This window comes from Stenella coeruleoalba (assembly GCF_951394435.1).
Source record: "Stenella coeruleoalba genome assembly, chromosome: 12".
NCBI lineage: Eukaryota > Metazoa > Chordata > Mammalia > Artiodactyla > Delphinidae > Stenella > Stenella coeruleoalba.
This window is the reverse complement of record NC_137158.1, coordinates 56,412,732-56,438,449: the sequence shown is the minus strand read 5'-3', so window position 1 is coordinate 56,438,449 and position 25,718 is coordinate 56,412,732. Positions and strand designations below refer to the sequence as shown.

Sequence of the window (25,718 nt, the reverse complement as noted above, 5' to 3'; positions counted from 1 at the left end):
CTAGTCTTCATCCCTTGATGAAGAAGGGCAGACAGATGTCATAGCTTCCTGAGAACTTTCAATTAAAAGGAGTTCATGTGTTATAAGTTCCACATCAGACTACAACATGACTTACATCTTAATCCAGTTTTTAAAAGCAACTCCCTTCCCTATCCTAACTCACGCTGGCCTGGGGCTTGTGGTCTTGAATTAGTGGAGGGCCTATTCATTTATTCCTCCTCCCTCTTACCTGACATGAAAGAAATCTGAAGCAGCACTGTGAAGGAGAAGAGAGATTAGAACCAAAGTGTAAGCTTTTAATTTACTTTTTACTTCTTTGGTCCTGCAATTTTTTTTTTTTTTTTTTTTTTTTTTTTTTTTTTGCGGTACGCGGGCCTCTCACTGCCGTGGCCCCTCCCTTTGCGGAGCACAGGCTCCGGACGCGCAGGCCCAGCAGCCATGGCCCACGGGCCCAGCCGCTCCACGGCACGTGGGATTCTCGTGGACCGGGGCACGAACCCGCGTCCCCTGCATCGGCAGGCGGACTCCCAACCACTGCGCCACCAGGGAAGCCCGGTCCTGCAGTTTTATTTTCTCTTGGCTACTGTTGATAGGTTGCCTGCTCTGGGACAGACATCCAAATGCCAGCTTGTGCTGCATTTCATTCTTTGACGGAGTTGTGTGGATTTCTGCACTACATGGTTTAATGATATCGACGATGTCCTCTCTGGCTGACATCTTGTCATGCCCAACTCAGACCCTACACCTGGTGGGTTTATTCCACAGTCTCTAACTTTTGAGCTTCCACTGTGCCAGCCATCCACCTTCATAAATGGGGACCTTCAACATAGATTCATCCTGGCTCTGTCATGGCAAACTGTTGGGAGTTGTGACTGTTTATGGCTCCCTGCCTTCAGGCCCTGCAATAAGGGGCTGCTTCACTGAACTTCAGCGTTATCCAGATACGAGGTAGATATATGATTCTATGTCTGTGTATGCTCCCAAACTCCAGAGGACACAGGTTAAGCTACTGAGAATTCTCTCACTGCACCCCAGCTTGGTGCAGTGAGCTTGGAGGGTCTATGAGTTTCTGACGCTTAGCAAATATGGGAGTGAGATGAGCATCTCTGGATTCTTCTCTTGGGCAGCCCAGCTCTTGAGGAGAAGAGGGATGTAGAAAGAAGAAAGGAAGATGGGAAAAGCCATAGCCCTTTTCTTCAACCTAGTAATGACTATCTGAAAAGCCAACAATTTTTACTTCCAAGAAACCCTTTCCAAACTTCTGGTCTTCTCTGGATGTGGGTGATGGTCTGATGATGGCAGGATTGTTTGACATACCTTCAAAAAAGTCCCTCAGAGTTGTGTATATTGGCCCTTCTTTAGGCTGAGTGGGTTCCTATAATTTGTGACGTATAAGGTTGGTAATTTAGACAAAATTCCAAAAGATAAAACAAAATTCAATTTATCTCTGGGGTACGGTGGATAATTTAGCTCTTTGTTCTTTGGCTTTCTCATTTGCAAAAGGGGTAAGATAATAGTACCTACATAGAGAGTTGTTGTGAAGCTTAAATAACGTTATCCATGTAAAAGCGATAGCTGTTTAACACACTTTTTTTTTTTTTAAACAAAGCAAACGGAAAAACCAAAAGGCAAAGCAACCCCAGGCCCCAGGATGGGTGGCGCGGGGCGGGTAGGAGCTCCTGCGGCTCTGGGGATGAGCGGTGGGCGCCAGAGGGCGCGGCTGCGCTTGCGTGACGTCCTGCCGCTCGGCGGCCGGCGCACGTTCCGCACGACGCACTTCACCGACGCTCTCGCGCAGCCCCTTGACTGTGAGGGCCGAGCAGGCCTGGGTCAGGCTGTCGCACCCTCCCGATCTTGGAGGTGCAGTCCCTGGACGCAGTTTGGATGTCGCGGATCCCGAGGCAAGTCTCAACGTCCTGCTTGCTGGCCAGCACCAGGATGGGGACGCCGCCCAGCGCCTCGCTCGTGCCCATCTTCTCCAACGCTTGTACTCGGACAGTCTCTCCTCCGTGGAGCCCATGACACAGAGGACGCCGTGGCCCTCTGCTTGGTCCTTGTACCACAAAGACTGCAGCTCTTCCTGTTCCCTGCTAAGCCGCACAGCAGGAGGCGAGCCTTTCCAACGTCCACAGTGCCGATGTTTAGACCCGCGGTGGTGGTGATTTTGGACAGACTCCTCCCCTTGGAGTTCTTTTGAAACCGGGTTTTTGACCACTCCAGGACAGTAGTCCTCACGGCATTGTCCAGACCCAGGATCAGGATGCAGTACTGGTCCTTCAGAAGCATGTCCTTGTACAGGTCTGACATCCTGCACCCACCCCTGGCCACCGGTGCCACCGCGTGCCTGACGCACAGACCCTGCGCCTGACGCCGTCCCAGGCACAGTTCTGAGTACACGGTAAGAATTCAGTCAGTGTGAGCCACCATCGTATAACCTGGTATCTTTATTTCACTACAAATAAATGTTGATGGAGTGTATATTTATTCATTTACTTAACATATATTTACCACTTAACTGCCATAGGAACTTTGGGGAGAGGTAATGAACAAATCAGCCGCCGTGAAGCTTATGTTATAGCGGGGGGAGGGAAATAATAAACAATCGAATAAGATTTATAATGTGTCAGAGAAAGATTAGTGCTATGAAGAAAAATAAACGGGGAGTGGATCAGGAGTGCGAAGAAGTACTGCTATTTTAAGTGATGTAAGGACTCACTGATGAGGTGGCATTTGAACAGAGATCTGAGGTAAAGAATGTTATTCAGCATGTTAGCAGAAAATGTGTTAATTAAATTCAGTATTACAATCTCCAAAAGTTTGATACTATTTATAACTCAAGCAGATAACTAAGCCTTTTGCCCAATGAAGAAAAAATTACCTTGAATCGAGTAGATTAATTCAGTTGTTCAGGAGAGAGTTTATACTGTATATTAAAAATATATATTGGTCTAGCCTGGAAATCTTCCTTTTTCTTGCCTTTTAGCTTGTCTTGTGATTTGTTTGTTTGTTTGTTTAAGATCAGGCATGAGGTAATAGGAATTATAAACAGGCCCTTAGCGTGAGGTTCTATGTTAATCTGGCTAGAAGTTGGGCTGTGTTTCATGTTTGCTCTAGCCGTAGGTGCCACTGGCTTCAGATTCCTGGAGTGTACTTGTTTTTGTCTCCCTGTTTTTGGAAGCTTCCCTAAGAATTCCTCCTTAGACAAAGTCTGCACCTTGCAGCTCTTACAGTGTTATCTATTGTTATTATACTGGAGTCCTGTTGACGTGGTAGTAGGGTGTGTGGGTGGAAAAGTGATCTATAATCTTATGATTAAAAGTCAGTCATGGGCTTCCCTGGTGGCACAGTGGTTGAGAGTCTGCCTGCCGATGCAGGGGACGCGGGTTCGTGCCCCGGTCCGGGAAGATCCCACATGCTGCGGAGCGGCTAGGCCCATGAGCCATGGCCGCTGAGCCTGCGCGTCTGGAGCGTGTGCTCCACAACGGGAGAGGCCACAACAGTGAGAGGCCCGCGTATCGCAAAAAAAAAAAAAAAAAAAAAGTCAGTCATTTAGTGGGCCTGTGTCCCTGGGTTTTGACTTTCATAAGTGTTTCTTTGCTTTCTCCTTTCCCCCTTAGGTGAGACAGGAAGGCTAGAGGGAGCTGGAGTTGGGTGAAGACCCTTCCTTCTACCTAGGGTAAATTGCTGGTAGAGTCTTTTTCCCTGGAGAGCAGGCCTTTGTTATAGAGAATGCTCCAGGTGTGTTTCAAAATGATGACTTTTCCTCCGCCTGCCAGAGCCAGGATGGGATAGTTCATAGCTCTTCACTGAAAACCTGGAGGGTTCCCAGAATGAAAACCAATGAAAGTATAGGAGCAAGATCTTATTTTTAAAAGAATAATTATTGACATATAGCTTATTAGAGATATGCACAAATCATAAGTGTACAGCTCAATAAATTTTCACCAAGAGAAAATACCCATATAACCAGCAACCTGATCAAGAAATAGAACATTGGCAGCATCCCAGAACCCCACTAATGACCACTTCCGGTCACTATGCTTTCCAAGGTAATCATTATCCTAACTTCTCACAGTATAGATTAGTTTTGCCTATTTTTGAGCTTTATATAAATGAAATCATAAAGAAGGAATTCTTTTGTGTTTGGCTTTATTTCAATCAACATAATGTTTGTAAGATTAAACTGTGCTATTACATGTAGAAGGAGCTCATTCACTCTCATTACTGCATAGCATTTCATTGTATGAATGTAAGATCATTTATTCATTCATTCTGCTGTTATGAACCTTTGAATTGTTTCCTTTTTTACTTTATTAAGGAGAGTGCTGCTATGCACTAGTGTACATGCCTTTTCGTGAACATATGTAGTTGTTTCTCCTAAGTGTATATCCAAGTTTATATCTAGGAGTGGAATATACACGTTTGTCACTAGTAGGTATTGAATGCCAAATAGACGTGCAAGTGTCTGTAACACTTTAAACATATGAGACTTTGAATCACTCCACATGCTCACCAATACTTGCTATGATCAGTCTTTTTCCATTTAGCCATTTTTGTGCATGTTATGTGAAAACAGCAGCTGATAAAATGTAAAACCTACCTGTTAGTTTTGAATATTGGCTGCATGGCAGTCTTGAACTCCGAGTTTTGTCTCTTCAGCACCTTGATATTTTCAGAAGTTCTCTGTGGGTTCTCTGCCTCTGTTCAGTTGCCCCCTGACTAGACCCATTTTCCAGAACCTTGGTCTCTCACTGTGTTCCAGAAATTGGCAGATTCCCTGAAGGAAGTATGTTTTCCATCTCCTTTTTTTTTTTTTTCTTTTTGTGGCTTGAAACAACAATCATCATTTTGTTATCTCTCACAGTTTCTGTGGGTAAAAAATTTGAAAAGGTTCAACTCAGGGTATTGCATGAAGTTGCAGTCAGTGATGTGAAGCAAGAACAGTGGAAGCTGCAACAGCTGGGCACTGGCTCTTCATGTAATCTTGGGGCCTCTCTCTTCATGTAGTCTTGAGTACCTCCATATGGATTCTGCATGTAGTCTAGTTTGGGCTTCTTACAGCATGCTGGCCTCAGGACGGTTGGACTGCTTATGTGGTGGCTGTAGGACCTGGCTCCTCAAGTTCTGTGCTTCAGCAGTTATCCAGCACCTTCAAAATTGTATGTGTGTGTGTGATATATACATACATACATATAGACATATGTATATATACATATACATGCATGTATATATCACACATCATAAACAGAAGTAGAAATAGAAGTCCTATTTGATGAGTCTTATTTATTTGTTCTTAGGAACACTTGTAATGGTTTCTCTGAAACAAAAAATGATTTTTGCTATTTGATTCGTTTGCTTGTTTTTTAAGAGAGAAAATTCTGGCCAGTGTAGTCTCTAAACATTATATCTCTTCCACAGGAGAATCAATATAGAATAAGCTAGTCTGAAATTTGTGGATTTCCAATTCTAAATAGAGTGTCATGAATTCATGCTTAAAGCTTTTGGTATAACCCATTTTCAGAAGTGTTGAGGACAGCACTTATAATACATAGTATACATCAAATGCCCTGCATTGATCTACAGTTTAGTAGAAAGGCAGATGGATTAAATGCATTGACATCATTTTGTCATCCACAAACATACCACTAAATGTATTTCTGAAAGTGTTGAAAAGAGCAGTGTGTACTGTCATTTTATGAAATGTACTGCATTTGTATTGAGAACTGATGGGGAAAAGAAGAAAATAATCCACTGTGAATGTGCTTTAAACAAGAGGCTGGATTTTTCTAAAAACAAAAAAGCAAAAAACAGTAAAGTAGTTGCCTTAAGGTCACAACACTCAAAGAAGTGGTGAGTCATCAAAACAAAACTAAGATAAATCATCAGGAGGAAGAAAATGTCGAAAGACAAACATAGAATTATTTTTGTTCCTTTGGTTTTTTATTTTTCCAAATAAATTACTTGCAATTTAACCAAGGTCTACTCAAAGGGTAGAGAATTGTTCTGTGATTTTTTTAAAAGAGCAAATATTACATGATGCTGTTATCAAACTTCTAACCCCAACCATATTTAAGTTGCTAAAAATTTAAAGCATGCTTTACTGTGTGAATGGCTACACCAAATAACAGATTTTCAATTGTAGCGAAAACAGCCTTATATTGGAAGAAGATGCCATCTAGGATTTTTATAGCTAGAGAGGAGACATTAATTCCTGGCCTAAAAGCTTCAAAGGACAGACTGACTCCCTTGTTAGGGCCTAATGCACCTGGGGACTTTAAATTGAACCCAGTGCTCACTTACCGTTCTGAAAAATCCTAGGGCCCTTCAGAATTATGCTCAATCTACTCTGCCTGTGCTCTATAAATGGAATAACAAAGCCTGGATGACAGCACATCTGGTTACCTCATGATTTACTACATATTTGAAACCCACTGTGGAGACCTATTGCTCAGAGGAGAGATTCCTTCCAAAATATTACTGCTCATTGATGATGCACCTGGTCACCCAAGAGCTCTGATGAAGGTGAGAATAATGAGAATAATGTTTTCATGCCTGCTAACACAATATCCATTCTACAGCCCACGGGTCAAGGAGTGATTTTGATTTTCAAGTCTCATGATTTAACAATATATTTCATAAGACTATAGCTGCCATAGATAGTAATTACTCTGATGGACTGGGGTAAGGTAAATTAAAAATCTTCTGGGAAGAATTCACCATTCTAGATGTCATTAAGAAAATCCGTGATTCACGGGAAAAGGTCAAAATATCAGCAATAACAGGAGTTGGGAAGAAGTTGATCTAACCCTCATGAGTGACTTGGAGGGGTTCAAGACTTCACTGGAGGAGATAACCGCAGATGAAGTGGAAATAGCAAGAGAATTGGAATTAGAAGTGGAACCTAAGATGCAATTGAGTTGCTTGCAATCTCATGATAAAACTTGAATGGATGAAGAATTGCTTTTTATGGATGAACAAAGAAAGTGGTTTCTCAGGATGGAATCTACTCCTGGTGAAGGTGCCGTGAAGATTGTTGAAATGGCAACAAAGGATTTGTAATATTTCATAAACTTACTTAATAGAGCAGCAGCAGGGTTTGAGAGGAGTGACTCCAGTTTTGAAAGTTTTATTATGGGTCAGATGTTATCAAATGGCATTGCATGCTACAGAGAAATTGTTCGTGAGAGGAAGAGTTAATAGATGTTGCAAACTTCACTGGTGTCTTATTTTAAGAAATTACCGCAGCCATCCCAGCCCTCAGCAGCCACCGCCCTGATCTGTCAGCAGCCATAGACATCGAGGCAAGACCCTCCACCAGCCAAAAGTTTACAGCTTGCTGAAGCCTCAGGTGATGGTTAGCATTTTAAATTAAGGCATGTACACTGTTTTTAGGTATAATGCTACTGCACACTTAACAGACTACAGCATAGTGTACACGTGGCTTTTATATACACTGGGAAACCCAACAATTTGTGTGATGCCCTTTATTGTGACATTTGCTTTATTGTGGTAGTCTGGAACTGAACCCACAGTATCTCCGAGATATGTCTGTATTTTCTGCACCTAATTGGGTGAAGAGTATCTTACTTTGAGGTGGTGACCAAAGCATAAAGGTCAAACAGATGCCTGCCCTTGTCAGAGGCTCCCTCTTCCCCTTCCATGTTCAGGAATCTTGTGTGTTTAGCGTTGGCCAGGTTTGCCAGTGCTGTTCAGTCCGAGATCTCAGAGCTGTTACCGGCCCCCAGTGTATGCCCTGAGATTGGAGAATGGTCTGCACCCACCATGTTATTGGGTTTTTATGGTACTTCTGGCATGCTGGTGGACCTGTAGGCCTGAGAATTATAGGGGTGGACTGGAAGGCTTGAGTGCTTTCTCCTGTTGTCCAAGGTAGATAGGCCTTCAAAGAGGGAAGCTCCCTCTCGTTCCCTCAGTGTAGTGTCAGAGAAGTTCAAAGCCAAAACTGTTTTGGGTTCCCAAAGCTACAGCTTCTTTTGTTACAATAAAGTGTTGTCACTGATAATACGGTGTTTACAGTGAAAAATAGGTAATATTAACAGTAAGAATTTATTACATTGCTTTTAAGCTTAGCTTATATAACAGACATGTAGTTAATAATAGGTACTATTGGGGCTTCCCTGGTGGCGCAGTGGTTGAGAGTCCGCCTGCCGATGCAGGGGACACGGGTTTGTGCCCTGGTCCGGGAAGATCACACATGCCGCGGAGCGGCTGGGCCCGTGAGCCATGGCCGCTGAGCCTGCACGTTCGGAGCCTATGCTCCGGAACGGGAGAGGCCACAACAGTGAGAGGCCCGCGTACCACACACACACAAAATAATAATAATAGGTACTATTATTAACTTCATTTCACAGGTGAGAAAATAGAGGCACAGAGATGTTAAGTAAATTACACAAGATCACGTAAAACAGAAGAATTGTCCACAGTAAATAAGTATCATCACTGATGGTCAAGTTCACAGAGATGTAGTTGGATTATTCCACTCTTCTTGCCATGCTGATGGCTGCTAGTGCAGATTCCTGGCCTGGGCAGAGGGGATAAACCCCACTCCTCCGGAGATACTGTGTCAAGAGATCTCCATGCAAAAACTGGCCAGGGCTGTCAGGGCTACAGTTTTTGAGGTGCATTCACTTCCCCAGAGTGTCAGTCTATTCTGCCTCAGATCTCCTTCCAGTTTTTTCAGCTCAGAGATCAAACATTTTATTTTCTCCTTTTCCTCTATTCCAATCCACTGCTTCTGTCTCTTGTGGTAGTTTTATTTTAGGTTCTCCATTGTCCTTCCCTGTAACTAAACCTTAGTCAGGCCTTCCCTTTCTCTCTCCAAAAGGTTTCCTTACTTTTATGATTTTCTCACTGAATGTAATCCTGAAGATGATGCAGTGTGCAAATAGGTATAACATGATAATGATGACGATGACGATGATGATGATGATGATGGTCGTGATGATGATGGTGAAGAAACTTTCCTGTAATACAACTTTGAATCAAACTTTGGCCATAGTATATAATATTCCAGATACGCTAGTATCGGTCAAGTCTGTCTATTTAGAGCTTCATCATGAATAAGGGAGTAGTCACAATATTTACCTCTAAGGCTTGGATAAGTGGATTTGAAGTTTCTTCTGGTTGTATTAGAAGAAAGATTATTATCAATTTCTAACTTGCCAAACAGCTACACAAAGTTCCTGCTGCTTCATGTTTGCTGTGCACACCATTTGTTAAACATTTTCTCACTGCACACGTCTTCCCTCTGAAGGACTCCTAAGAACTCTTGACTGCTGTTTTGATTCCATGAGCATTTTTTTGAGAGCCCATATATGTTATATATAGTGTTGGGAGACCCAAACTCGAGTTAGACAAAGTCCCTTTCTCCAAGGAGCACTTTCTATCTGTTTGGGTAATAATCTCTAGGTCTAAGGGTAGGATATATCTAATACAAAAATGTGTTCCTTCCCTCAACTAAACTTCATCTAACAAATGAAGACATAAGTGTCAAAAGGCTAGATCTCTGATTTTCAATGGTTAGCAAAAAAGAAAAAATGTTTCACGTTTAACAGCTATATACAAAATATATAAAGACACTGGATTGTCAGATAATTATGTCATCCAGTTAAATTTGAATTTCAGGTAAACAATGAATATTTTTTATTTTTACTTGCTAAATCTGGCAACCTTAACAAAGTGAGAATGTGTGTTAATTTCTGTTTATGATAAATATTATAATTTTTTCAAGAAGGAATGACATAGTAGAAAAGGAAAGAGATTTGGAATCAACTAGATGTGGATTAAAGTGTGATTTTATCAGTATCTTGCTAGGTGACAGTGGGAAAATAATTTGTCTCTGAACCTCAGTTTTCTCATAGAAATGGTAACAATTATGGTCAGATGTTGTTGAATGGCTCATTAGTGATATATAAAAATGGCTAGCATATAGTGGGGACTGTATTATTTTCACTTGCCAGTGGCGGTAATAGTAATAATAATAAAACATTTATTCAACACTATGTGCTAAGGACTCCACATGTATATATTAACCCATTTCACCCTCACTACAACCTCTTGGAGTAGATAAACAATTATTTTTGTTTTAAGGATAAGACATATGAAACACAGAAAGTCACACAGCCAGTTTATGTGCAAAACAGGATTAAACATTATGCCATAGTATCTTTCCTCTATACATCATTTAGAAACAATGATTTTAGACAGACTAGTGTAACTAGCAGCAATACAAATATTTGATGGCTGTTGAGGACCAAAGATGCTCAAAAGAACATTAGTGTGAGAGGCAGAAGCATAACTATGGACTCCTTTACCACCAAGGGCCAGCAGAACTAACTTGGCAGAGTTATTGGTCTTTTCAGTTACATCTTGGGATGGAGATGCTTGTCACTGCTACTGCTGCTGTTGATGATGATGATAATAATAATAAAATAATAATAGCAGCTGACATATATTGATCATTTACCATGGGCCAGACCATATTTTAGGCATTTTACTTGATTAATCTACTTAATCCTTACAAGATTTATAAATAAGGAAACTGCGTCTCAGAGAAAATAAATAATTCACACAGTTCAATCACCTCTCTTTTACTTCAATGAACATTTACAAAACCTGACCCTAGCTATAATTAATCCTTTATTCCACTATGTTCCTGTAGAATTAGTCACTTTTAAACTACTTCTCATGATGTTAATTAAAACTTTTGTACTTTTTCCTTGAGAAAGAGATTCTTGTTTTACTTTTCCCTGTAGCCTCCCAGCATTCTACATTGGATATGGCTGTTCTGGTTATCTATTGCTACATGATAACCCATTCCAAAACTTAGTTGCTTAAAATAACAATGTATCTTTTTTCTGGGTGTTGACAGACTCCGTGGTTGGTTGTTTCTTAGGGTCATTCATGTGGTTGCAGTCAGATGGCCTGTGGCTGGAGTCATCAAAAAGCTTCCTCACTCACGTGTCTGTCACTAGGGCCCGTCGGCCATCTCTCCCACATGGCCTGTGTGTGTGGTTAGCCTGGACTTCCTCATACAGTGATACTCAGGGGCATTAACCTTCTCACAAGGTGACTGACTTCCCCCCAGGACAGGCATTTCAGAAAATAAGAAGTAGAAGCTACCAGTTTTTTAAGGCCTGGCTCAAGAAAGGAACAACATTAATTCTGCCCAGTCAATTATTCTAATTGGTCAGAGCTTTTGCAGAGCCCATCTAGATTCAAAAGGAAGGAAAATAGACACCCCCCGCCACCTCACCAGATCTCAATTTCAAAAGTGTCAAAGAATGTGTGGGCATCTTTAATCTACCACGCTAGAGTTTCTCAGTAAGTGTTAGATAGGTGGATTAATGGATGGATAAATGAAAAAGATCTAAGCCAAAGAAAGCAAATGGATGAGAAGAAATGAGGGGTAAAGATTAAAAATAAAAATATTTACAAAGAATACTACTAAAGTTTACAAGTACCTGGGAACATATGTCATGTTCTAGATATTACAATGGAGAATATATAGGTACAAGATACAATACATAGATATGTTAGATATGACACAGGTTCTTCCTTTTCATACTAATACATTGGAATGGAGGTATTTGGAAATTTTTAATAGGCATAATGGCTCTTGGCATTGTCTTTTGATCAGATTGGCTTATTCTTCTCTCCTATTTTCATTCAAGTGTTTCATCTCCACTTAAGAGTTTACTTTTGAAAAGTCAGAGACTTGGAGTACTCTACCATTTTCCGCCATGTCTCTCCTATTCTTTTGCCTAAGAAATTTCAAATAATGTGTGGTTTTATAATTTTTTTCATTCCCTAAATGCTGAAAGTCATTCTAGACCTCAGCTTCCATTTTATTTTGAAGACTTCTACGTGGTAGGTAGAAGAATTCAGTTATTTCATAGCCATCATAACCAGAACAAACTTCCTTGACTCTTGATATGTTCATTGATGCTTCTATCTCAAACCTTCTTCTGTCCCCATCTCTGAGAAATTGCTGTTTAAACTTGCACAAATTATTTCAACTTCCTCACTGCTTCTTAGAGAAGAGTAGAGAAAAATATGGGACATGAACGGGGACATAATGAGAGACTAAAAACCACCAGGACTTTAAATGTTAAAATCAACAAAATATGCAAAATGCCTTGAGGCAATGTAATATCACTGTCTCACAGAAGGCAGAAAATTACTAGGAGAAATTTAAATGATGTGCTGGAGAATGTCAACTGCATTCGGAATGGAGCTTTGGATTTTTATAGGAATTGAATACACATTTCAGTCATTAAAATGAAACAGTCTGAAATTGTTTCAGATTGAACTTTACATGGGCCGAGGAAGAAATTACAATTAAATATATCATGCCAAGTTTTTAATTTATGAAATGAGACATGGGATTTTCTGAGAAAGGAGATAAAATGCAAGTTTGTCTCTAGAATCCCTTCCATTCCTAGGTTGTCAAATTTGGGGACCAAAATTTCACCTCCATATCCACCCCATTAAAACCCTGTGGGAAATGATGTAGATACGACCTTCAGGGGCTTCTAGAGAGTGAGTAATAACCAGAAGAAAACTGATAATAAATCCTCTTTGCAGTGATTTGTTTTTAGGTGTTTCTTCTTAATAACCCCTGAACAAAAATTACAATCTCCCCTCTGCTTCACTGTACCTCCACTGCTGGGGTCATGGGCTTTACTTGGTTACCACATTCTGCTTTTTATTTCTGATCTCATTATATTTCTATTTTGTTGATTTTGCGTCTCCTCAGTTACAGGTATCTGGGTTTCTAATCTAAATGCAATTCTTAATTGCCCATGTAATTGATGATGTGGATGTGGCATCCTTGACCTTGGACAGTAACTAGGTGAACCACCCAGTTAACCAAAGAGGCCCAGACTCTTTCTGGGGAGTCTTCCGAGACATTCACTCATGAACTGGGCCTCTGTGTCCCCTGCTCAGAAATATACAAAATCTCAAAGGAACTGCCAGGTATATCACCCGCTTTGCCCTGCAGATGGTAGGGGCTTCCAGCCATCCAGACAAGAATAATCCTCTGAGGATCACAGGTAACACAGGGGTTCTTGACTGAGTTGACACCACCTTTTATATCCAATTAGCCTTCTAACACACCACATCTTAAAAATCCCTTCCCGAATACTCTATCAATTTTGTTCTTCCCACTGGTCCCCACCAACCTTCGTTTGCTACCTCAGGTTGTTTTTAGATTCTGCCCAGCATGGTTTTTTTTGTTGTTTGTTTTGTTTGTTTCTTTTAATATCCTTTTCTTTCCCATATTACAACCCACAACACCAGATCTTTCTTCAACTGTGGAAGAAAATCATTTCAACTGAAATCATTCTTTCAGTTAAAAATAAAAATGTGTAGTTACTCACATAAATACGATATCAGAATCTGGGTTCTTAGAAGATAATAGCCCAGCTTCACAAAGAACTTAGTTCCTTCTATGCTGCTTCCTTCTCTCAGTCCTGTCATTCTTCTCTCACACCTGAGACCCAGGATACTCATTTTTCATTTTCTTGCTCTGATAGGAAGGATTTGAAAATTATATCAAGAGTAATTAGCAACACAGAAATTTTCTCAATGCAATAAAAAATCTAGCAGTAGGTAATCCTGGATTGGTATAGCAACCCTGTGATACCCTTAGGATGATCCAGTTCCTTCTGTAGTTCCTTTTCTTTTCTTCTTTTTTTTTTTTTTTTTTTGTGGTACGCGGGCCTCTCGCTGTTGTGGCCTCTCCCGCTGTGGAGCACAGGCTCTGGACGCGCAGGCTCAGCGGCTATGGCTCACGGGCCCAGCCGCCCCGCGGCATGTGGGATCTTTCTGGACCGGGGCATGAACCCGTGTTCCCTGCATCGGCAGGCAGACTCAACCACTGCGCCACCAGGGAAACCCCCCCTTTTCTTTTAAATAAACTTTTTATTGTAGAATAGTTTTAGATTTACAGAAAAATCATAAAGATCATACAGAAAATTGTTATGTATGTCCAATTTCCCATTATTAACATCTTGCATCTTATGTACATTTGTCACAATTAACAAATCAATATTGATACACAATTATTAACTAAACTCTAGAAATTATTCAGATTTTATTAGTTGTTTCCTAATGTTATTTTACTGTGCCAGAATCCCATCAAGGATACTGTATTACATTTACTTGTGACATCTTCTTAGGCTCCTCTTAGCTGTGACGGTTTCTCAGGCTTGCCCCATTTCTAATGACCTTGACAGTTTTGAGGGGTATTGGTCAGATATTTTGTAGAATGTCCCTCAATTGTGGTTTGTCTGATGTTCTTCTCATTGTTAGACTAGAGCTATAGGTTTGGGGAAGAAAACTCTAGAGGTGAAGTGCTATTAGTATTTCATCATATCAAGGGTACATGTGATCACATGACATCACTGTTGACTTTGATTATCTAGTTAAGGTAGTGTTAGGTTTCTCAACTGTAGAGTTAACTTTTCCCCTTTCCAAAGTGTACTTTTTGGAAGGAGGTCATTATAAACACGACAGCTTGGGGAAAAAGCTTGGGGAATTATGCTCTACCTCCTGGGGGAGGGGGGAATATATCTACATAAATTATTTGCAGTTGTTCTGAATAAGATATTTGTCTTTTCCTTCATTTATTTATTTATTCAAACATTTGTTTATATCAGTATGGACTCATGAATATTTATTTTTTACTTTGGGTTATAATCCGATGTTCTTTTTCAGATCATTTCTAGATTTGGCCATTGAGATTCTTTCAGTTGGTTTCTGTGTCCCTTTGAAATACCCTATCAGTGTGTGTGTGTGTGTGTGTGTGTGTGTGTGCGCGCGCGTTTGTGTTCTGTTGTGTTTGAGTACTTCCTTTCTGGCACAACGAAATACTCCAGGCTCATTCTGTATAGTTCCTGCCCCAATCCTAAAATTAGTCATCCATTTACTTAACGAATTAAATACCAGTAAACATGTATAGCAGTGTCAGAATTATATCCCATACCCCCATGGGAAAACACTAAATGGATGGTGGTTGTAAAAACCAGTCTCTACTGTTGGTGTGGGAGGTTAGAAATAAGCAAGGGGAGGAAGCCAGAATGATCCATGCAGTAATAGATTAGCATTGAAGACATCACAATGAACTCATGTTTAGCTTCATAGAAATACGGATATATATAGAAATATTTATAAATATGCATGTACATGAGGGATTCTATACACATAGACATATTTCTTTGCTCTGTCATCTGAATAAGCCTAGAAACAATGACATCCCAGAGGCGATGAGTACACCTAGTACTCAGATCTTGGCTTCTAGTACCATCCTGCAATAAAAGGAACTAGGACTCCTTGGAGAAATGACTGATTGTAGGATTGGGGCAGGAAATATACAAGATGAGCCTGGAACCTGTATTTGCATTTGATTAGTTTTCTCATCCTGCTTTTGGTCTTTGGAAATTAAAAGTCCAAAGCACTCTTTTAATTTTCAATATTCTCGAACACAATTCTTTTAAAACATTATAGGCTTCTGGTGTATTAATTCTGATTTATTTCATTGGACAAAAGCCACACCCACAGATCTCTTCAAGGTTAGCCCTTTTCTACCTTCAGTTTACCTGTGAGGTTGATGAGGGACAGTGCTCTTAAGGTGCACAGAAATCCTTTTGTTTAACTGAAAGGCATGCCCTTAAGGTCTTTTTCAGCCTTTTTGTCTGTCCAAAAGATGCCAAGAGGCCCTGCCTTATGTTTTTCTGATACTCCGTAGTCACATTTTGGATTTGATCTTTGGCTTGGGACCCCTCCTTATTTTGAGAGGCTTTTGATAGCTGAAAGGACTGTTTCGAGGCCCTTTGCATACTCTTCAAATCCAATTCAAAACCTGAATAATTGTTTTTCGGTTCATCTCTTCTCTCATTTTACCGTAGGCAGCTCAGAGAAACCAGGCAGCGCTCTCAACGTGCGGCCTGGAAGTTTCCTTAGTTAGATCACCAAGTTCATCAGGTACATTTTCTGTTTTCCATGTTACTTCAGATGACAGCTTTGTTCAATTTTCTGTCACTATATAAAAGGATCTCCTTTCCTTAACCTTCTAATAATATTTTCCTTACTTTCCTTCAAGCTTCCACAGACAGCTTCCTTGGGGTCTTTTAAAACCTTACTAAAATTTTCTCCAGGCCTTTTAGGCTTTCCTAAATAGTGTCTTCAAGGCTCTTCCAGCTTCTGCCTGGTCTCAAATCCAGTGTCACATATTTTTGGTTTTTATTATGGTACCCACTTTCAGGTATTAAATTCTGTTCTAGTTCTCTATTGCTGCATTACAACTTATGGGTTTGCAACAATAATTTTATTCCCTGCTGTGGTAAACTTGAGAAGGGCTTGAGTGTGTAGTTCTGATTCAGAGCCACATGCAGCTGCAGTCAGTGACTGAAGCCGGAGAAGGTGAGAGCTGCATCCCTCTGTCTTCCTGTGGTCTTAGGGCTTCTTTACTGGTCTCCCTATGTGGGTTGGTTTGGGCTTCCTTACAGCATGGTGGCTTCAGGGTAGTTGGACTGCCTATGTGGTAGGCGAGGGAACCAGCATGAGAGTTTGAGCAAGCAAGAAAGAAGGTGAAATGCCTTTAGGCATCTATCCTCACAATTTATACAGCATGGTACCTCCCATATTCAGCTGGTTTCGAGAGCCCCTATACATTCAAGGGGAAATTACATTCCATCTTTTGAAGGAGAAGGGAAAGGGTATAAAGTCACAGTTTTATTTTGTATACCTGTGATTAGTACAAAAAGCCTTTGCATTTGGCATGCAAAAATATAGAGATGGTGAACCTGTTGGAAAAAAAAAGGCCAGGACCCTCTGGGAAGCAAGCCCCCTCTGCTGCCTAGAAATAAAAGTTAGAGATAATTACTTTTTTTTGCAGTAAAATATACACAATGTAACATTCACCATTTTTAATCAATTTTAAGTGCACATTTCATAATGCTGTCCATTGAATACCTTCACAATGTTGTATAACGATCACCACTCTTCAAGAGAAATCATTGCTTTTGGCAGAGGACCAGTTCCTGAAGACCTGAACCAAGTTCAGTGACAAGGAAGAAACCACAGCGTCCAAAGAGGAACTGTGCTAAGACTGAAAGATTTGGGGCTGGTGACCTAGGCTTAGTGCAAGGGTTGTGGAGGACTTAATCAGGTGCTTATGTATCACCCAGATACCCTGCTGTTAGCAGCCGTGATGGCAGGTGCTGGGCTTTAGAAAAGAGTAGGAAAAGTAGTTGGAAAAATGAAGAAAATATGACTATATTTTCTCTAATTTTGTATAACTCATCATGCCTGTTGCTTAGAGTTAAGGCTGCATACACTGATCTTCAAAAACTAGAAGAAGTTGACTTTGAATTTAACTTTCAGTTTAATATATTCTTAACAACTGTGTTCACTAGAGTGGGGGTTATTTCATTTCTGACTCCTAGTAACTCAGGCATTAGAACAGATAAGGAAAGTGACAAGTCCGTTTTCATTCTAGCATTATAGCTCTTTGCTGTCAGGAAAGGCAGGCTGTTTTGCTTCTTTTCTGTAGGAAATTGTCAGTTGATAGGCAAAACTAATTAAAGAAATAGGATGTGTTCCCTCCCTTGGGAAAATCAGTCTTTTGCAAATGTATTTAAATGAATTCAGTATCCTTTCCTTTTAATAGTGCTTATCTGGGTGAAAACATTTATTTTAGATTTTATTATGGCACCCAGAAAACTATGATGCCTCTTTAAAAATAAATTATAGTGTAAAAGCCACAGAGGAAGCTGACTGAAAGAAAAACCTCAGGAACATTCCTTGTGTGTCTCCCGCTGTCTTATATGTACTTAAAGTATGCCAAGTAAGTCTCACAACACTTCCTGTTACCCGAGACTATCTTGAAGTGTCTCAGTAAATGTTTAATGCCTCTCTGTCTCTTATTCAGCATGCCAGGAGGAGGAAGATTTGTTTTTGGCAGAGGTGGGTTTTGACAGATGCCACAGGTTAATTCAGCAGGTGTTACTGCATTTGTGTAAATCAAGGAGGTTTGACAGCTGCCCAGAAATACTGGCCGTTCTCTTTGGGAAACCAGACTTTGACACGTGGAATAGGTCACAAATGAGTGTCAATTCATCTGTTCACCTCACTTCTTCCTCCATAAAAACACGAAAAGATTGTTTTCATCAATATAAATACCCCTACTTTGAGAATGCTCAAGGCCATGGTGTTTGTGTTTAGAACTGGAGATAAATTGGCAGAGCTGTTTGGAGGGCTGACATGGGAATAGAGATACTAATAGTTCTAGAACCATCAAAAGGTTCACCATGTGCTTGGTGTACTGTGGGTGTGTGTGATATGTCATTTCACTCTTATGGCAATACTCTGTGAGTGATACAGAGTTTTAAAGATGAGAAAGCCAGGACTTGCAGAGTTTAAATGACTTGCTTAGGGTCTGCCTGGTGAGGTGCAGTACAGGAACTAAATGACTTCATGGTCAATGGTACCACCTACTACACTGTGTTGGAAAAGAGGCAGACAGGAAGGAGGAAGGAAATATGTGGACCTTCATGAAACTATTCAACCTCATTTGATATGTATTCATTCAGTGCAATTTACCAATTGTAAAACATGGAAGACATTAGATTTGCATAGCTGATTATAGTTGCTCTCAAAACAGAGAGTAAAGTGAAGTAGAAAATTGCTCAAAACCAGAAGTCAAAAGATTTGGATTTCACTTCCACCTCTACTACAAACTAGCTGAGTGAACATGAGAGGGTTACTTAGACTCTTTTGTGACATGCAGAGAAAATAAAAATGAAAGATGGAGAGAGAACACTTTAAGTTCCAGATGGCTTTTTGATTTGTGGTTCCAGTTTTTACCTGATCCCCAGCTGCAAGCTTGCCATTAAACGATTCTGAAAGCTTATAATAATTTTACTCTTCAGATTAATCTAACTGGAATTGGTTGCTGTTACTTTCAGCTAACACAGCAGGAAATACTGAATCTGGTCCAACCTGAGTTTAACCACATCAAGATTTTAGAGCTGCACACCCCTTTGTAGACATACCAGGTTCACAAATTGAGCATTCTGAAGACTCAAGGTTTATATTTACCTTTACAAGGTTTATATTTACGTTGGTCTCCTTTGCTGGTGTGTGGGCATGAGGGGGAGGGGCCTTTCATGGCACCCTTCTTCCCTTCAGGAGAGGAGAAGACCTGGGCTGCCCCAGTGCCCTTATGTAGATAGTAATTCTTAGCATCAGCCTCTGTGATCAAATGTACAGCTCTTTGCAGAATAGTACCTTCTACGTAAGACTTTTGAGGGCCATAGTTATGACAAGTTATATATATATATATGTGTATATATATATATATATATATATATAGTCTCAGGGTTTTCTTCCTTCAAGTAGCCAATCAAGTAGCCAGACACAGTTTAGATAAGAATTTCTTTAACAAAAAGGATTGCCATTACCAGCAGTCAGGTTGATAATCCTTCTCTTTCTTTAGGATTAAAATGCTAATCATAGGGAATGTGTTATGGGTTTATTCATTTACTTTTAATGGTGGGAGTCTGTCCTTTGGAGTCTTAAGCGCCAGTTTGGATTTAATGATAAGACACTGTCTATACTGCCATTAAGGTCTGTCTAAGAAAATGGCCAATAGAGAATGACTTCTAAGTTTAGTCAAGTCATGCATGATTCTTAACAACCACCACTGAACTTTGGAGTGAGAACTTTAACAGCCTAGTGGTCAAGGTTCTCTCAGATATCAATGAGATCAGGTGAGTCATGCTAACTTCAGCAGAAAGGAGAAATGTATTAGAAGCATATTATGATACCCCATATAATCCGAGGAAATGTTAAAAAGCATTAGGCCTTTGAAATGTGGAAACCAGGAAAGGCAGATCTCAGAAGCAGGAGTTTGTGGCTAGTTCTGCAAAAGTTCTATCTTTAAAGACGCTTAATTCCCAATTTCCAGCATGTCTTTAGTCCAAAATCTAAAATTCTGGGGAAAAGAATCTGATTGGCCCAGCTTGTCTCATCCCTTGAGGACAGATGTTGGTCCCTCCTCAATCAACTATGGTCCAGAAAGTGATCATACAATACGGTTATGGCTGGGAGGCACCCCAGCTAATCATTCCAAGAGCAAGGGCTTGGCAGATAGATCAAAAGGATGTTAAACGATGATCATCCTGAGGAGCTTTGACACAAGGAAGCACTTAGAACTGCCGATTTGGGGGACTAATGTGAAAGACTAGGTAGAATGCTCATACATTCGATTCTTCTGCCCTGGTTCCTGTCTTGCTTTTAGCATCCTGTCAATTCTGTGTACATTATTCCTCTAATACATTCCTCCATATTGCTTTAATTAGCATTCATAAGTGTTACTTGCAACCAAAGGACTCTAGATGACACAGAGGTTGGTACCAGAAGCAGCTACTGTGTGTTACAGTCCCAAAGTATAACTGGAGGACCAACTCCATTCTGCTCTCTTGACTGACTTCCAGACCACATCTCAGATAGCTTTGGGAGGATTTGGAGACCATCGCACTTTTGTAAACCTTATTTTATAGTTTGTGAGATTTCGGATTATTTTAGAGTTTGAGTAATCCAGTACTTTGTCATTTGTCAGGCTTTGTTTTCTTCAGAAATAAAACTCTTTAAAATTTTTTTGGTCATTTGCTTCTGTCTATTTCTATTTCCTGGACTTTATAGACTAGATTTCAAACCCAGTGATTTTACAGAATCAAACTCTTGGATTCTAGTTCTGACCGGAGAGTCTCAATTTCTTATCAGTGAACCTGAGCCTAGATGTTTTGACTGGTCCAACAACTTAATGGTCTCTATCTTGTGCTTTGGGGCAATCTGAAACAATTGCCTGGTAGTATGTTATTTAAGGTCTTTGGCTGCAAGCAACAGAAATTGAATCTGGTTTAAGTAAAAAGGAAATTTATTTTAAGCATATTAGAGAGTTCACTGACTACTAGAAGGTGGAATTATCAGATTTAGGATCTAACAGTGCAGCAGGAAGTAATTAACTATCTTGTCTTAGTGTTGTTAACCACCGAAATGAATGAACTTCATTCATTTTATTTTTCTTGCTCTCTTTATCTTATTGTTCTCAACATTTAAGTTTCCCACAGAGAGGATATGGTTCTAACTTTGGTCATCCTTCTAACTCTTTCCCTAGGTTTATTTTTTTTTTCCAATAAAAGAATTTGATTGTAATGTTAAAAAAATAGAAATTCTTTCTAACACTTTCTCTAGGTTTCAAAATATGAAATAATTTTTAAATTAAACAAATATAAAGCTAATTTTCTGACTCTGCCCATTTCCATAAAAATAGGAACTTAAATGCTGGAAAAAAGTTTGCCCATTCATCTTCCTTACTTGCTTCTCCCACAGGAAAAAAATCCTTTTCTGGTAAGATTGGGATAAAGGTTCCTGTGTGGTTCACTCTTTCTCTCTCTCTCTCTCTCTCTTTCTCCCCTGCCCCCAGGTGGGCTACTTTATCTTTCTTTGCCCTGCTTTAATTAGTAAGCATAGCCAAGTCAGAGCCCAAGACCTGTTTTCTAGAGATAAGCCAGAAGGTATGACTTGTGAAGGAGGTTGTGAATTTTCTAAAGTTTAGAATCTGGAACTTAAACTCTCTCAGCTGTCAATTCCAAACTCTGGACTTGGAGGAAGGTAGTTGGAGGCTCTAATTTAGCCAATATTCACAGATCTGTTCTCTACCCTAGCTGTACCAAACAAACAACAAATAGATAACATACTGCCATCATCACTTTGCTTCCTATGTTTGCTTTCAGTTTTGTTTGTTCCTAAAGGGGAGGAATACTAAGCCCCATTCAACACCCCCACAAAAGCTTTAAAAGGTTTTTCTGTGGTTTTTCTAAAAGTACATTTTCTATAAATAGGGCAAAAGATGGATCCATCAGTAATGTACTGTTATATTGGGACTTCAATATATGTAAAATTAAAATAATATATAGTTGAGAATAGAATGTTGAGGAAAAAAATTAACCAAGGAATTGAAAGATGTGTACACTGAATACTATAAAACATTGATGAAAGAAATCAAAGACACATGTAAATGGAAAGATATCTTCATGGATTAGAAGAATTAATATTGTTAAAATGTCCATTCTACCCAATGCAGTCTACAAATTCAGTGCAATCCCCATAAAAATTCCGATGACATTTTTTACAGAAATAGTGAAAACAATATTAAAATTTGTGTGGAACTACAAGACAACCCAAGTAGCAAAAGCAATCTTGAGCAAGAAGAACAAAGCTGGAGACATTACACCTCCTGATTTCAATTGATATTACAAAGACATAGTAATCAAAACAGTATGGTACTTTTTATAGAAAAACAGGCACAGAACAATGCAACAGAATAGAGAACCCAGAAATTAACCCACACATATACAGTCAACTAATTTTTGACAGAGGAGCCAAGAATGCACAATGGGAAAAGGGTAGTCTCTTCAATAAATGGTATTGGGAAAAGTGGATGGCCCCATGCAAAAAAATTAAATTGGACACTTACAAAAAAACCTCAAACTCAAAATGAATTAAAGATTTAAAGATAAGGCCTAAAACCGTAAAATTCCTAGAAGAAAACATAGGGAAAAAGCTCCTTGATATTGGTCTTGACAATGATTTTTTTTGGATCTGATACCAAAAACATAAGCAAAAAATAAACAAGTGGGAGTACGTTAAACTAAAACGTTTCCACACACCAAAGGAAACCATCAGCAAAAATGAAAGTGGAACCTACAGAATGGGAGAAAATATTTGCAAACTGTCTATTGGATAAGGGTTGATATCCAAAATATATAAGAAACTCAGACAACTCATAACTAAAGCAAAACCAAACAACCCAATTAAAAAATGGGCAAAGGACCTAAATAGTCACTTTTCCCGAGAAGACATACAAATGGCCAGTAAGTAAATGAAAATATATACTCAGCATTGCTAATCACCAGAAAATGCAAATCAAGACCACAATGAGATATCACCTCAAACCTGTTAGAACAACTACTATCAAAAAGTCAAAAGATAACAAGTCCTGCTGAGGATGTAGAGAAAAGGGAACCCTGTATATTGTTGGTGGAAATGGAAATTGGCACATTATGGAAAATAATATAGAGGTTCCTCAAAAAATTAAAAATAGAACTACCACATGATCCAGCAATCTCAACTCTGCATATATAGCCAGAGGAAATGAAAACAGGATCTTGAAGAGATATCTGTACTTCCACTCATTATTCACAGTAGACAAGATATGGAAACAATGTAAGTGTATATTAGTGGATGCAGATAAAGATAAAGAAAATGTGATATATATGGTGGGTGGAATATGATTCAGGCTTAAAAAAAGAAGGAAATCCTGCCATTAGCAATAACATGGATGAAGCTGGAGGGTATTATTTTAAGTAAAATAAGCCAGACACAGAAATAAAAATATCACATAATCTCAGTTACATGTGGAATAAAGAAAAAGAAAACTTGAACTCATTATAATAGAGAATAGAATGATGGTTACCAGAAATTGGGGGGTTGGGGGGAAAGAGGCATATTGATCAAATGGTGCAAACTTTCCCTTATAAGATGAGTAAGTTCTGGAGGCCTAATGTACAGAATGGTGACTATATTTATGTGTTGTATACTTGAAATTTGTAGATTTCAAGTGTTCTCACCACAAAAAAAATTTAAAAAGGTAACTATTTGAGGTGATGGATATGTTTGTGATTGTGTTAATTAATGACTATGGTAATCATTTCACAGTGTATGCATTTATCAGGCGTGTTGTACACCTTAAATTTTTATTTCTCGATTATACTTCAATAAAGCTGGAAACAAGTAATACAGAGTTGATTCTAAAAATGGTTCAGCACCAACAATTAGCAGTTCTTTGGGTTCACTGGTAATTGTAAAATAAAGTCAAGTTGTGTTTCAAGTCACTTCTTCTGATAACCAATCCATGTACATTTATAAAATATTGTACTTGGAATTTTATCTGTAATACTGAATTATTTCAAACAAAATTGAACTTTGTAGAGGTTATACAGCTATGTCCTGACTCTACTGTAGAAAAGGATCCTTTCACTTTTAAAATTCTATTGTTATGTGAAATGATATATAGCATAAGGGATTCATGCCATAGGGATTTCCAAAGTAACCAAAAAAAAAAAAAGGAATATAATTTTTTCTTAGTATCTTCACAGATATGCCCTTATAGGAATAATAGTATAAGACTTAGCATCTACCATTTCTCCACTATTCAGTAAGGGATTTGAGAAAAATATTTTCTCGAGATTAGGTCCTAAGACACACACAGTCCTTGATTGTCACCACCGATTCAATACTGGTAGTCCAGGAATATGGTACATGTGACTGAATTCTAAGGTATGAGCTATAAAATCTTATTCAGAAAAAAAATATTTAGCCTCTTAATGTGGTTGATATTTGCTTCAAAGACAGATTAAATAATGCATTGGAGATTCAAAGCCTGGATTTATAGTCCTGCTTCAACTGAGAGTCTCTGCTTGAGACAAACGCCCTAGCATTGGCCTGTGACCAGGTCTGGTCTTGAGCTCACTCTGTCATCTTGAGGAAAAGAAGAGGAGGGTGAAGTAGAACTTAACCTGCTTCAGTTTCAGATAATTCAGTTAAATACAAATATGTGAAAGCTGTTCATTTCTTCGTTTAGAAAATATTTTTTAGCACAGTGCTTGGCACTATGAAGCACATGCAGCTGAATTAGACACAAATACTTCCCTTAGGAATTTACGATCTAGAAACAGAAAAAAGCACACCAAAGCCCACTTAATAAGAGACGTTTGGCTAATGAGACTTCTGTGAAAGAAGAGAGGATTTTGAAAATGGTTGAAAGATCAGAAAAGGCTTCATAGAGCTAAAGGAATTAGAGCTGAACCTTAAAAGATGAGTGTAGGAGACATTATTATTTCTTTCTCCCCCAGCATCTCTTTGCCTTTCTTCAAGGGAGGAATCACTTCCTACTTCACTGTTCATCGAGGTGTTTTTGTGTTCAGTGTCCAAATGGGCTTCAGACCTAACTGGCCAGTCAGAGCATTTCAGTCTCCTGGCTGCTGAGGCTGTTCGGGGATGGATGAATAACCCAGCCAGACTGCTGAGAAAAGCACACAATAATGATCTTTTTTCCACTGGATTAGCTGCATGTTCCTGGAAGAATAAGTGGTTCTGGGCATGGGTTAACGTATCTGAAATCTTTGTACGTGTATACTGGGATTGAACAAGTAAGTAATTGAATGGCAGATAGTGGGAGGCAGATTTCTCCTGTTTGGAGTGGAAGGTTACAAATGAGCAAAGGGAGAAGGCCTGAATAAACTAGAAGTACTGGTTTGGAGTTGGAGACATTAGTATGAATTCATGTCTAGCTTTATGTAGATACAGACAAATGCATATAGAAATATTTATAGGTATGTATGTTTACAATGGTCAAAGCTGGAACAATTTGAGCTACAAAGTTTATAAAACAAAGTGGTATTAGAGTATAACCCAAAGTATAAAATAAATATCCATGAATCCATACTGATGTAAATACATGATTGAATTAATAAATAAATGAATAAGACATTTTATAAATCTCTCATTCAGCAGAATTACAAATTATTTATGTAGCTACTCCCCCCTCAAGGAGCTGGAATGCAAATTCC

The 25,718-nt window shown here is 39.3% G+C and overlaps 1 pseudogene across 1 annotated transcript; it reads right to left on the bottom strand.

Annotated features, from left to right (window-relative positions):
* Positions 1-1,296: 1,296 nt before the first annotated feature.
* On the bottom strand, positions 1,297-2,737 carry LOC307195381 (ADP-ribosylation factor-related protein 1-like; annotated as a pseudogene). Its single transcript has one exon. The product of its transcript is annotated as an ADP-ribosylation factor-related protein 1-like (transcript).
* Positions 2,738-25,718: the final 22,981 nt, after the last annotated feature.